Genomic DNA, 11,669 nt, shown 5'->3' on the forward strand with positions numbered 1-11,669 from the left:
TTTCTCTCTGTCTCTCTCTCTCACTGTCCACTCTGCCTGTCAAAAAAAAAAAAAAAAAATAGACTAGAGAGTAGTGATCCCATGCTATCTTGAAATGGCTGTAATAGGGGTATTTGCATAACAAAAATTTGCTACAAATTAGAGATTAAATTATTGTTTTTTCAATTGTCTAAATAGTTATGGAAAAATTATTAGTACAGATTAAAATTTAAATTATGTTGTATCTGTAACAACTGAATAACAAAAAGTTGAGGAACTATTCCAGTATTTGAAAATTAATATCTTATTCTGCTGTGAACCTTCTTATATCATTGACAGACAAATGAAGTTTCAACATGTACATCTTTTGCTCTGTTAATTTTTTAAAAAACTTATTGAAATACAGACTTCATACCAAGAAAATTAACGTAAATGTACAGATAAATTAGAACTTTATCACCTGATCACACTAATAACCAACAACCAAATCAAGAAAAAAGTATTGTTAAAACCCCAACAGTCCTCACTATTCCCTCCTTTCATTTACTTTTGATGTGTGTAGTAAGGGTGTATTGTGAGGGCCTACGCTGTGGTGCAGTGGGTTAAAGCCCTGTCCTGAAGCGCTGGCATCCCATATGGGTGCCAGTTCTATTCCCAGCTTCTTCCCTTTTGATCCAGCTTTCTGCTATGGCCTGGGAAAGCAGTAGAAGATGGCCCATGTGCTTGGGCCCCTGGACTCATGTGGAAGACCCAGAAGAAGCTCCTGGCTTCAGATCGGCTCAGCTCCGGCCGTTGTGGCCATCTGGGGAGTGAACCAGTGGATGGAAGACCTCTCTGTCTCTACCTCTTTCTGTAACTTTTTCAAATAAATAAAATAAATCTTTGAAAAAGAGTGTATTGTCATTTATATGGTTGACGAGGCCAAGGCAACTTCAGCTGGCTGAGAAGGTCACAGCAGAAGGTCTGTCTCAGCAAGGCATGAGAAGGACAGCTGCGGTCCTCTTGGTGGTTTTAGGTTTGATGGGAACTACAAGCTGGAGCTTGCTGGTGGTCCTGCTAATGATTGCTGTATTCCTAATTTTACGGAAGAGCACTTAGTCTCATAACCTCCAAAATGTCCATTGCCTTGTAGAATTTTAATCAAGAGAATGTTAGTGTAGAAGAAAGAGTTAATGCCTTATGCAAGGTTGAGCTGTTTGTAGAAAAGAATTAAAAGGCAACAGGCTCTCTGGTATATACTTCCCATTAGAATAAAGATAGATGTTAATAAAGCTTTAATTCACTATATGCTATAAATACTACAATGGTTAGGATATCAAAACTGTAGAATAGATCTAAGTAAACCTTTAAATAAGTGCAATAAAGAAATTAAAGAATTACAGAAAAAATTGCAAAGAGGGGATACATTTTAAAAAGGGTCTGCTTTGAACTTGGGGCTTCTAATAAAGATTACATTAGGAAGGTACTATTCTAGCCTATGTAGCCAATTTCTGCATAGTTCAGCACTGGAGGCCTTGGCTTGTGTGGGCAGCCTGTTATCTTGCACCTGTCTGTGATTGTTACCCATGTTCTAAATATGCCCTTGAAAATCAAAAAAAAAATTGTAATTAAAAAAAATGGACAACAGGCTTTTCATTGTAAGAAGAAAAAGTCATTATGTGGCTTATAATATAAAAATAAAGTCTGGTGCCTGAGAGCCAGAGCCCTGCCGTCAGCCTTGCTGTGAGTGTCTCTCATTTCTTCGACACCTCTCACACCTTGGGGCCCCTGGACTGGCTGGAGCTGGTCTCCGGCATATGGTGTGATTCATTGAAGTACTGTTTACTTATAACTATATACTAAATGATAAGACATCCACACGATTTTTATAGTCTATATATTAGCTACCACAAATAAATGACAATGTGGTATTTGTCTTTTGGGGTCTGGCTTATTTCATTGAGCATAATCTCCAATTGCATCCATTTTGTTGAAATGTCAGGATTCATTCTTTTTTTAAGATTTATTTATTTATTTGAAAGGCAGATTTACAGAGGGAGGGAGAGGCAGAGGAAGAGCTATCTCTTATCCACTGGTTCACTCCCCAAACAGCAGCAATACCCAGGGCTGGGCCAGGCCAAATCCAGTAGCCAGGAGCTTCATCCAGACCTTCCATGTGGGTGAGAACACTTGGGCTATCTCCTACTGCTTTTCTCAGGTCATTAGCAGGAAGCTGGATCGGAAGTGGAGCAGTCCGGACACACCCACATGGGTTGCTGGCTTCACAGGCCATGGCTTTACCTGCTGCACCCCAACACTGGCCACTAGATGTCATTCTTTTTTATGGCAGAGTAATAATCAATAATTTTCTTTATCCTTTGGATATATCCCCAGGAGTGTGGTAGATCTATTTTTAGTTTTCTGAGGTATCTCTATACTCTTTTCCATATTGGTTGTAGCAGTCTATATTCCCATTAATAGTGTGTTATGTACCATTTTCTCCACATCCTCACTGGTACTTGTTATTTAATTTTTAGATGATAGCTGTTCTAAGTGTGGTGAAGTGTTACCTCATTTTTTTTTTTTTTATATTTCCCTGATAGCTAGTGACCCTGAGCTTTTTTCATGTGTCTGTTGGACATTTGTGTTTCATTCTTTGTACAAGGCCGGTTCATATCCTTTACCCATTTCTTCACTGGATTGTTTGTTTCATTGTTGTTGAGTTTCTTGAGCTCCTTATATTCTGGTTATTAATCTTTTAGCATCTGCATGGTTTGTGAATATTTTCCCCATCCTGTTGGTTTCCTCTTCACTTGGACAATTATTTAGTTTGCTATGCAGAAGCTTCTTAGCTTGATGTAACCTCAGTTGTCTATTTTTACTTTCATTGCCTGTGCTTCTAGAGTTTTATCCAAGAAGTCTTTTTCAAGGCCAATGTTTTTCAGCATTTCCCCTGTGTTTTCCTCTACTAACTTGAAGGTTTCAGGTCTTAAGTTTAGATCCTTCATCCATTGTGAGGTGATTTTTATACAGGGTTGAAGATAGATGTTGGTCTTGTTTCAGTCTTCTGCAGGTGGAAATCCAATTCCCTGAAAACCATTTGTCTTTTCTCCAGGAAATGATTTTAGCTCGTTTGTCAAAGATATTTGGTTATAGATGCATGGATTGATTTCCTGCGGTTTCTATCCTGTTCCATTGGTCTGCATGTCTGTTTTTGTTCCTGTACCAATATCAGGCTGTTTTGAGTACAACATCCCTGTGGTATGTCTTGAAACTGGCATTGTGATGCTTCCCATTTCGTTTTTATTATTTGTGATTGCTTTGCCTATTCAGGGTCTTTTGTGTTTCCATTTGAATTTTAGGATTTTTTTCCCTACATCTTTGAAGAATGCCCTTGGTATTTTGAATGGATTGCACTGAGTCTGTAAATTGCTTTGAGGCATATGAGTAGGGTGGACATTTTCCATGATTATGGAATATATTTCCATGTTCATATTGTCTTCTATTTACTTCACTGATGTTTTATAATTTTTATTGTAAGGAACTTTCACATCCTTGGTTTATGCCAATATATTTAATTTTTTGTAGCTATTGTGAACGGTACTGATCTTATAAGTTCTTTATCAGCCAGAGCATTATTGATGTATAAGAATGCTACTGATTTTTGTGTGTTAATTTTATATCTTGCAATATATAACTTTGGGGAGTGAACCAGCAGATGGAAGACTTCTCTGTCTCTCTCTGCCTCTGCCTATCTGTAACTCTACCTTTCAAGTAAATAAATACTTTTTTTAAAAAGTGAAAGAGGGATAATTTGAATTCCTCTTTGTTTCAATTTGTATCCCTGTAATTTCTTTTTCTTGCCTAATGGTTCCAGCTAAAACTTTAAGAACTATATTAAATGATGGTGGTAAGAAAGGGCATCCTTGTCTGGTCCTGGGTCTTAGTAGAAATGCTTCCAGCTTTCCTCACCCCCATATGATGCTAGCTGTGGTCTTGTCATACATTGCCTTGATTGTGTTGAGATACCTTCCTCCTATACCCAATTTTTAAGGTTTTAAGGTTTTTTTTTTTTATCATGAAATGATGTTGTATTTTACCAAATGCTTTCTCTGCATGTATTGAGGTAGTCATACGGTTTTCATCCTTCATTTTGTTGATGAAATGTATCATGGTTAATGATTTGTGTATATGAACCATCCTTGCATCCCTGGAATAAGTTCCACTTTGGGTGTATGATCTTTTTAACACATTGTTGGATTCAAGTAGTATTTTGTTGAGTATTTTTGCATCCATGTTCATCAGAGATATTGGTCCATAGTTCTTTTTGTTGTTGTAGCTTCCTCTGGTTTTGGAACTGAGGTAACACTGGCCTTCACAGAAAGTTTGGAAGGGTTCCCTCCCTTTCAATTGTTTTGAATAGTTGAAGAAGAATTGGAATTGGTTCTTTAAAAATTTGATCTAATTCAGCAGTGAAACCATCCAGTCCTGGGCTTTTTTGTAGGGAAGCTCTTTATTACTGATTCAATTGCAGTCTTATTTATTGATGTATTCAGGTTTTCTATATTGTGTCTCAGTTTTGGTAAAATTGTTAAAATTTTGGTGTCCAGAAACATAGCCATTTCTTCTCCATTTTGTAATTTATTGAATATAGCTTTTTTTGTAGAAATTCCCAGTTATTTTTTGTATATTTTATTTTTTTAAAAAGATTTATTTTATTTGAAAGGCAGAGTTACAGAGAGGGAGAGATAGAGGATCTTCCATCTGCAAGGAGCTTCTTTCTAGTCTCTCACATGGGTAAGGGGCCCAAGCATTTAGGCTGTCTTCCACTGCTTTTCCCAGCTAAATTATCAGGGAGCTGAATCAAAAGTGGAGCAGTCAGGAATTGAACTAGGGCCAACCTGGGATGCTGGCACCACAGGCTGTGCCTTAGCTCACTAAGCCACAGCGCCAGTCCCTATTCTTTATATTTCTGTGATATCGGTTGTAGCATATCTTTTTTCATCTCTGATTTTATTAACATGGGTTTTCTCCTCTTTTTTGGTTAGCTGGGCCAATGCCTTATCGATTTTATTTTTCAAAAAACAAGTTCTTCATTTCTCTGCTCTTTGGATAGTTGTTTTATTTCTATTTTGTTTATTTCTTCATGGGTTTTTGTTTTTTGGCCATTCTGTGTTTACATTGACATCACAGGCTCAAGCCTTGACCAGGTACTGCCGCAGAGGGTATGGCTGCTCCTTCGGCTGTTGCTTCTTGGTTTTCAGTTTTCATGCTTGCTGAGCCCGCGGTGCACGGCATGTGCCTTCTTAGGCTGCAAGTCCAGGGCTGGAACTTCTTGCCCTTGTTAACTTTCCTGATGTTTTCCTTCTGGGTCTGGTGACTGACAGCGAGAACACGGGGGATGGATCTGCAGATCCTGGAACGCCTGTTGCTTTGGCATCACGCAGCGGAGGCAGCTCCACGTGCCTGCTGAGTAGCTCCTCTCCTTGCCGGAAGGCCCGGGTCTCTGATCGTGGCCACAGCTGCTCAAGCCCCACCACCGTGATGCTAGGAGAGAGAGAGAGAGCATTTCTTATTAATTTTTATCATTTCTTTCCTCCTACTAGCTTTGAGTTTGGTTTGTTCTTGTTTCTCCAGGTCCTTAAGATGCATTGTTAGATTATCTATTTGATACCTTTCCAATTTTTTGATGTAGGCATTTATTGCTATAAACTTTACTCTTAACACTGCTCTTGCTCTATCCCATAAGTTTTTTTTTGAATATTTAAGACATGTTTATTGTTATCTTTATTCCCCACTGTAACACATTTAAGTCTCCATTTAATATGTTTTGTAAACAGACCCCTTTATTTCTGTAACTGAATAACTATCTTTCAGACTTGTAGACCTCAATGGAACCTTAAAAATTCTACATTTAAACTGCAACAATTTAAGGGTTAAACAAGACAAGTGAGAGACAGTCACTTTTTATTTACATCGGTTCAGTTTATACATATTTGAATCTTATTCTAATGACTAATCTGTTTCCAATATGAAAACCAAATTTAAAATAACTTGATCACCTTGCTTCAACACATGCCATATTCCAGCTCCATCCATGTAAAACTGAATTCAATTTCACTGCACCAGAGATAAAAACTATTTATCACAAGTTCAGTGAAGCTGAACCTTACAAACAGCATGAAAATATAGGTTGATGGGAATCTTCCAGGATGCTACTATTATAAGTAGCTTTTGTCCTGCATATTAATGCACTGAAACAAAATATTAAATTTATTTAAAATATAGATAGGAGATTATCCCATTCTGCCCAAACCTATTAAATACCTTCCAAAAGTCTCATAGTTGAGTCCTAGATATCCTTGCACTTGGGAGCATATTCTGTTCAGAAATGTGACCTCTATAAAAGCTCCCAAGAAATTTCAGAAAAAATATATAATCTTCTAATTTAAAAGTTGATTGATTTGCCAAATGATGCAGCCAGGTTTGCTTCTCTGAAAGCTTCTGATAAGGTGGGATGCGCGCGACAGACTCTAGCTATATTTTCACAGGATGCCCCGTATTCCAAAGCCAGAGCCGCTTCATTCACCATTTCTCCAGCACCTGGTCCTAGAATATGTGCTCCCAGTACTCTGTCTGTCGACTTCTGCCCGAGAATCTTCACCATGCCGTCTGTGTCAGCATTAGTCTTAGCTCTGCTGTTGGCAGCAAACGGGAACTTACCAACTTTGTACTCAATACCCTCTTCCTTCAACTGCTCTTCCGATTTTCCAACCCAAGCCACCTCAGGGTGCGTGTAAATCACGGACGGCACGCAGTTGTAATCAATGTGCACCGCGCCACCAGCCATTCCTTCGACACAGAGGATGCCTTCATCTTCTGCTTTGTGAGCCAGCATCGGGCCAGCAACCACATCACCAATAGCATAGATGTTTGGAATCTTAGTTTGGAATCTGGTATTGACTGGGATTCTGCCTCTGGGATCTAGTTCAATCCCAAGCTCTTCCAGTCCCAAATTCTGAGTAAAGGGTCGTCGCCCAATGCAAACCAAGAGCACGTCGCAAGTGATGACTTCCGCTTTACCACCAGAAGCAGCTTCAATAGACACATCAATTTTGCCATCTGGCTTCTTGGTAGCACCAGTAACCTTTGTATTCAATTTAAATTTAAATCCTTGTTTTTGAAGGATGCGTTGAAAGTTTTTAGATATCTCCATGTCAATTCCAACTCCACCTACATGACCCAAAAATTCAACTGCTGTCACGTCTGCACCAAGTCTTTGCCACACTGAACCCAATTCTACTCCTATTACTCCTGCACCAATAACAACCATCTTTTCTGGAACTTTTTTTTAAAGATAAAGCACCTGTAGATGATACTATTGTATCTTCATCAATCGTGATTCCAGGAAAAGGAGTAACTTCTGATCCTGTAGCTACAAGAATATTCTTTGTGTCGATGACCTGCGTGCTGCCATCAGCTTTTGTAGCAGTGACCTGATTTTTGCCAGTAATCTTTCCATATCCATTGACATGAACAACCTTATTCTGTTTGAATAAATGGGCAATTCCACCTGTTAAAGCTTTAACTGCAGTACTCTTCTGCTCCATCATCTTCTCTAAATTCAAGCGAACTTCAGACATTTCAATTCCCTTACATGCAAAATCTTTTCCATGGGCCATATGGTAATAATGAGAGTTATTCAATAAAGCCTTAGAAGGAATACAGCCCACATTCAAGCATGTCCCTCCAAGCATCTCATTTTTCTCAACGCAGACTGTCTTAAAGCCTAACTGGGCAGCTTTAATAGCAGCAACATATCCTCCAGGACCAGAACCTATCACAGTCACATCAGCATCAATGGATTGATCTGCGTAAGTTCTCAGGGGGCACTACAGAAACTCCCTGTAGGCCATGAGATATTCGATTGAAATGGCCTCTCTTGGCCAAGGAGCAGTACACACAACTCCAGCTCTGCATTTTTCCCCGGTTCTTTCCTTTCCTCCAATGCTTTCCTATCCCATAAGTTTTTGATATGTTGTGTTTTCATTTTCATTCATTTAAAAATTTTAAATTTCCTTTTGGTTTCGTCTATGACCCACTGCTCATTCAGGAGCAGACTCAGTCTCTGTGTGCGTGTCTGTTTCCTTTATTATTAATTTCCAGCTTCATTCCATTGTGGTCAGGAAAGATATATGATTTCAGTTTTTTCAATTTGTTGAGGCTTGTTTTATGGCCTAGCATGTGGTCTATCCTACAGAGAGTTCTATGCACAGATGAAAAAATGCATTTGGTAGCTGGGGGATGAAATGCTCTGCACATCCACTTGGTCTATAGTATAGATTAGTTCTGTTGTTTCATCATTGGTTTTTTGTCTGGGTGATCTGTCCATTGATGAAAGTGGGGTTTTGAAGACACCCATTATTACTGTTATATTCGGGCTTATATCTCCCTTTACATTCTTTAACATTCGTTTTATAAAACTGGGTGCCCTGGAATTGTGTGCGTGTATGTTTACTATAGTCATATATTTTTGTTGTATTGGTTTATTAATCATTATATAACTTTGTCTCTTTTAAGAATTTTTGTCTTACAACCTTTTTTGTCTGACATGAGAATTGCTACTCCTGCTCATTTTGTATTTCCATTTGCATGTAGTATCTCTTTCCAACCTTTCCCTTTCAGTTTGTGTCCATTGGTGAAGTATGCTTTTTATAGGCAACATATAGAGGTGTCTTGCCTTCTTTTTTTTTTTTAAATACATTGAGTGGCCTGTATCTTTTAATTGGAAAATTTAGTCCATTTATGTTCAAGGATATTATTGATAAGTAATTAATTGGTCCTGCCATTTGCCCATAAATATCACTACTGTTTATTTGAATCTCTTTTATTCTTTCGGTAGGAGGTTTTCTACCTTCACCTTCTTTCATTTTGTTGGTTGTCTTTTTCTACTTCTAAGTGTACTACATCCTTAAGTATCATTTGCAAGGCTGGTGAAAATTTCTTTTAATCTTTATTTTGAAAGGTCTTTACATCACTTTCATTTACAAATGAGAGCTTTGCTGGGTAAAATATTCTGTGTTGGTAATTTTTTTTTCTTTTAGGACTTGTGCTATATCTCTCCATTCTCTCCTGGCCTGTACAGTTTCTGTTGAGAAATCTGCCAGTTTGATGGGAATTCCTCCAAAGGTGATCTGGATTTCTTTCTTACAAATTTTAGAATAATTCTCTTTTCTGATCATGCCCATTTGGGGTTCTATGTGGTTTCTGTATTTGGATGTCCATATCTTTATCCAAATTGATGAAATTTTCTGCTATTTCACTGAACAAGTTTTCTAATTCATTCTTTTCTTCTACACCTTCAGGAATTCCTAAGACTGATACAGTTGGTCATTTGACAGTATTCCTTAGGTCTTGAACATTGTTTTAAGTCATTCTACATTTCTTCTTCTATTTTTTGTTTGACTTAGATATGTCTAAAAACTTTTCTTCTAGATCAAATATTCTGTCTTCTGCTTCAGCAAATCCTATTTTTAAAGCTTTTCACTTCATTTCCACTATTTCTTTTTGGTTTTTCTTCAGTATCTATCTCTCCTTCATTTTCATCTATGTCATGTAATGACTTCCTAATTTCATTTAACCATTTCTTGGTATTTTTGAGTAACCTGACAATTATTCATTTGAATTATTTTTCAGTTATTTTGGTAATCTTCCCTGCTTCGTGGTCCAATATTAATGAATCATTGTGTTTCTTTTGGGGAGACATATTGCTGTCCTTGTTCATGTTTTTGTGTGTGTGTGTGTTTCTGCAGTGATTTTGCACATCTGGGAGGAGGTTCGATTTCATTGTGTTTTTTGATTGAAAGCTTTATTTTCTGGAAATGCATCTCTGAGACATGGTGGATTGCCAAAGATTTGTACTTTAGTTCCAGGGATGTGTGCTGTGTGGGGTCAGGGACCTCTGGCTGTCATTTGTGAGTGAAGCAAGAGTCCAGAGTGTGTCTCTTTGGGCATGGTGGAGCTCCTCTGGCTACAGTCAGTGCGGGGAGGATATGTTGGAGCCAGCTAGTGTGTTCACAGTCCCAGACCTTTTGTGTGCCAGAGTCAACCAGCTGATTCACAGCCTAGAGTGAACTCACAGTGCCAAAACATACCACCTGCCCAGGAACATGCACTGTGCAGAGCACTGATCCAGTCTGCAGTCCGTACACAACTCTTCACCCTCCACAGCTCCCCCAGGTGTGGAGAGTTGAATCTGTGCAGTCAGGCCTGGTGCGTGCACAGGAATCCAGCTGTAATCTGCGACCTTCTCAGTTCCGTAGCCTGTGCCCACACCTCCCACGTTCACAGGGTGCAAGCAGTTCACTCTCCACCATGCAAGCTGCCCTATCCTGCCCCTATAGCCTCTGGCATAGGTGAAACTATCCCCTGTCACCCAACTCTGGACACAGTTCAGCAGCAGCTCCACTTCAGCAGATTGAGTGGTGCATTGGCAGGGGGGAGGGGAGCGAGGAAATGGAGCCTCACTTCACAGAGAAAAGTAGTTGCCTCAACCCCCACCAGCTCCCCAGGTGGGACTCTAAGCTAGTGGGGACTGTGGAGTTCTTCCTTTGCCCAAGCTCCAGTGCTGGGAGCTATGGCAACCTCCTCTCCCCTTGCCCTGGGAAGATGGCGCTTCCCAGCGTAGAGCCAACCTCGCACATGCAGAGGTGGTTTGTGGTGATGTGTCTCTTCATGCCCCTTACGGCTCCGCAGAGTTTGTATTGTGTACTGTCCATCTTCCATTGAAGAATTCTCTCGACGCATCCCCAGGAGTGTGCTCTTCCTTTGTTTCCCTGGTATCTTTCTGTAGCTGAGGTCAGTGTAGCCTCTCACTATTCAGTCACCTTGTATTCCATTCTAAGTCATTGTTGGCTCTGTTTCACTTTTATCTTAAAGAAATTGAAAATGTCAATCACCATTCCTGTTGGAACCATAATCACTCATCCCTTGTAACCACAGATTGCAACTGTAGGTTGGCCAAGAATGCAAGAATCTGGTGAAAAGTCAACTGAAAGCATTCTGTAAGAATCAATTTGCTGTATGGAATTTATAATAAAGAATATTGTCTATTTGGTTTTTATTTATTTATTTATTTGACAGGCAGAGTTGGACAGTGAGAGAGAGAGAGAGACAGAGAGGAAAAAGGTCTTCCTTTTTCCATTGGTTCACCCCCCTAGTGGCTGCGCCAATCCGAAGCCAGGATCCAGTTGCTTCCTCCTGGTCTCCCATGGGGGTGCAGGGCCCAAGGACCTGGGCCATCCTCCACTGCCTTCCCAGGCCACAGCAGAGAACTGGACTGGAAGAGGAGCGACCGGGACTAGAACCCCGGGGGCCAGCGCCGCAGGTGGAGGATTAGCCTAGTGAGCCATGGTGCCGGCCTGGTTGTTATTTATAAATTGCATACTACATATCCTTTGCATCAGTATAATCAACTTAGGTGCATTATATTAGATATATAGATATGTGCATGTATATAATTTTTTCCTGAAGGCCAGTTGTTACTTCTCACTGGTTATTGTCTTTTCCTTTTATTTCTTCCACTTTTCTGGGTCTGGAAGCTGCTATGTTCTTCAACTCTTCTTCCTAAATATTAGAATTGTTCACTTCTTTCCATTCCCACAGCTGGGACTTGAGAGCTTTGTCTCTCACTTGTGTTACAGTAATAGTTT

General features: G+C 39.5%; 1 pseudogene; it reads right to left on the minus strand.

The window, feature by feature from the left end:
• Positions 1 to 5,707: 5,707 nt before the first annotated feature.
• On the minus strand, positions 5,708 to 7,967 carry LOC100358789 (dihydrolipoyl dehydrogenase, mitochondrial pseudogene; annotated as a pseudogene).
• Between the last annotated feature and the right edge of the window lie 3,702 nt (positions 7,968 to 11,669).

This window comes from Oryctolagus cuniculus, chromosome 16, assembly GCF_964237555.1.
Source record: "Oryctolagus cuniculus chromosome 16, mOryCun1.1, whole genome shotgun sequence".
NCBI lineage: Eukaryota > Metazoa > Chordata > Mammalia > Lagomorpha > Leporidae > Oryctolagus > Oryctolagus cuniculus.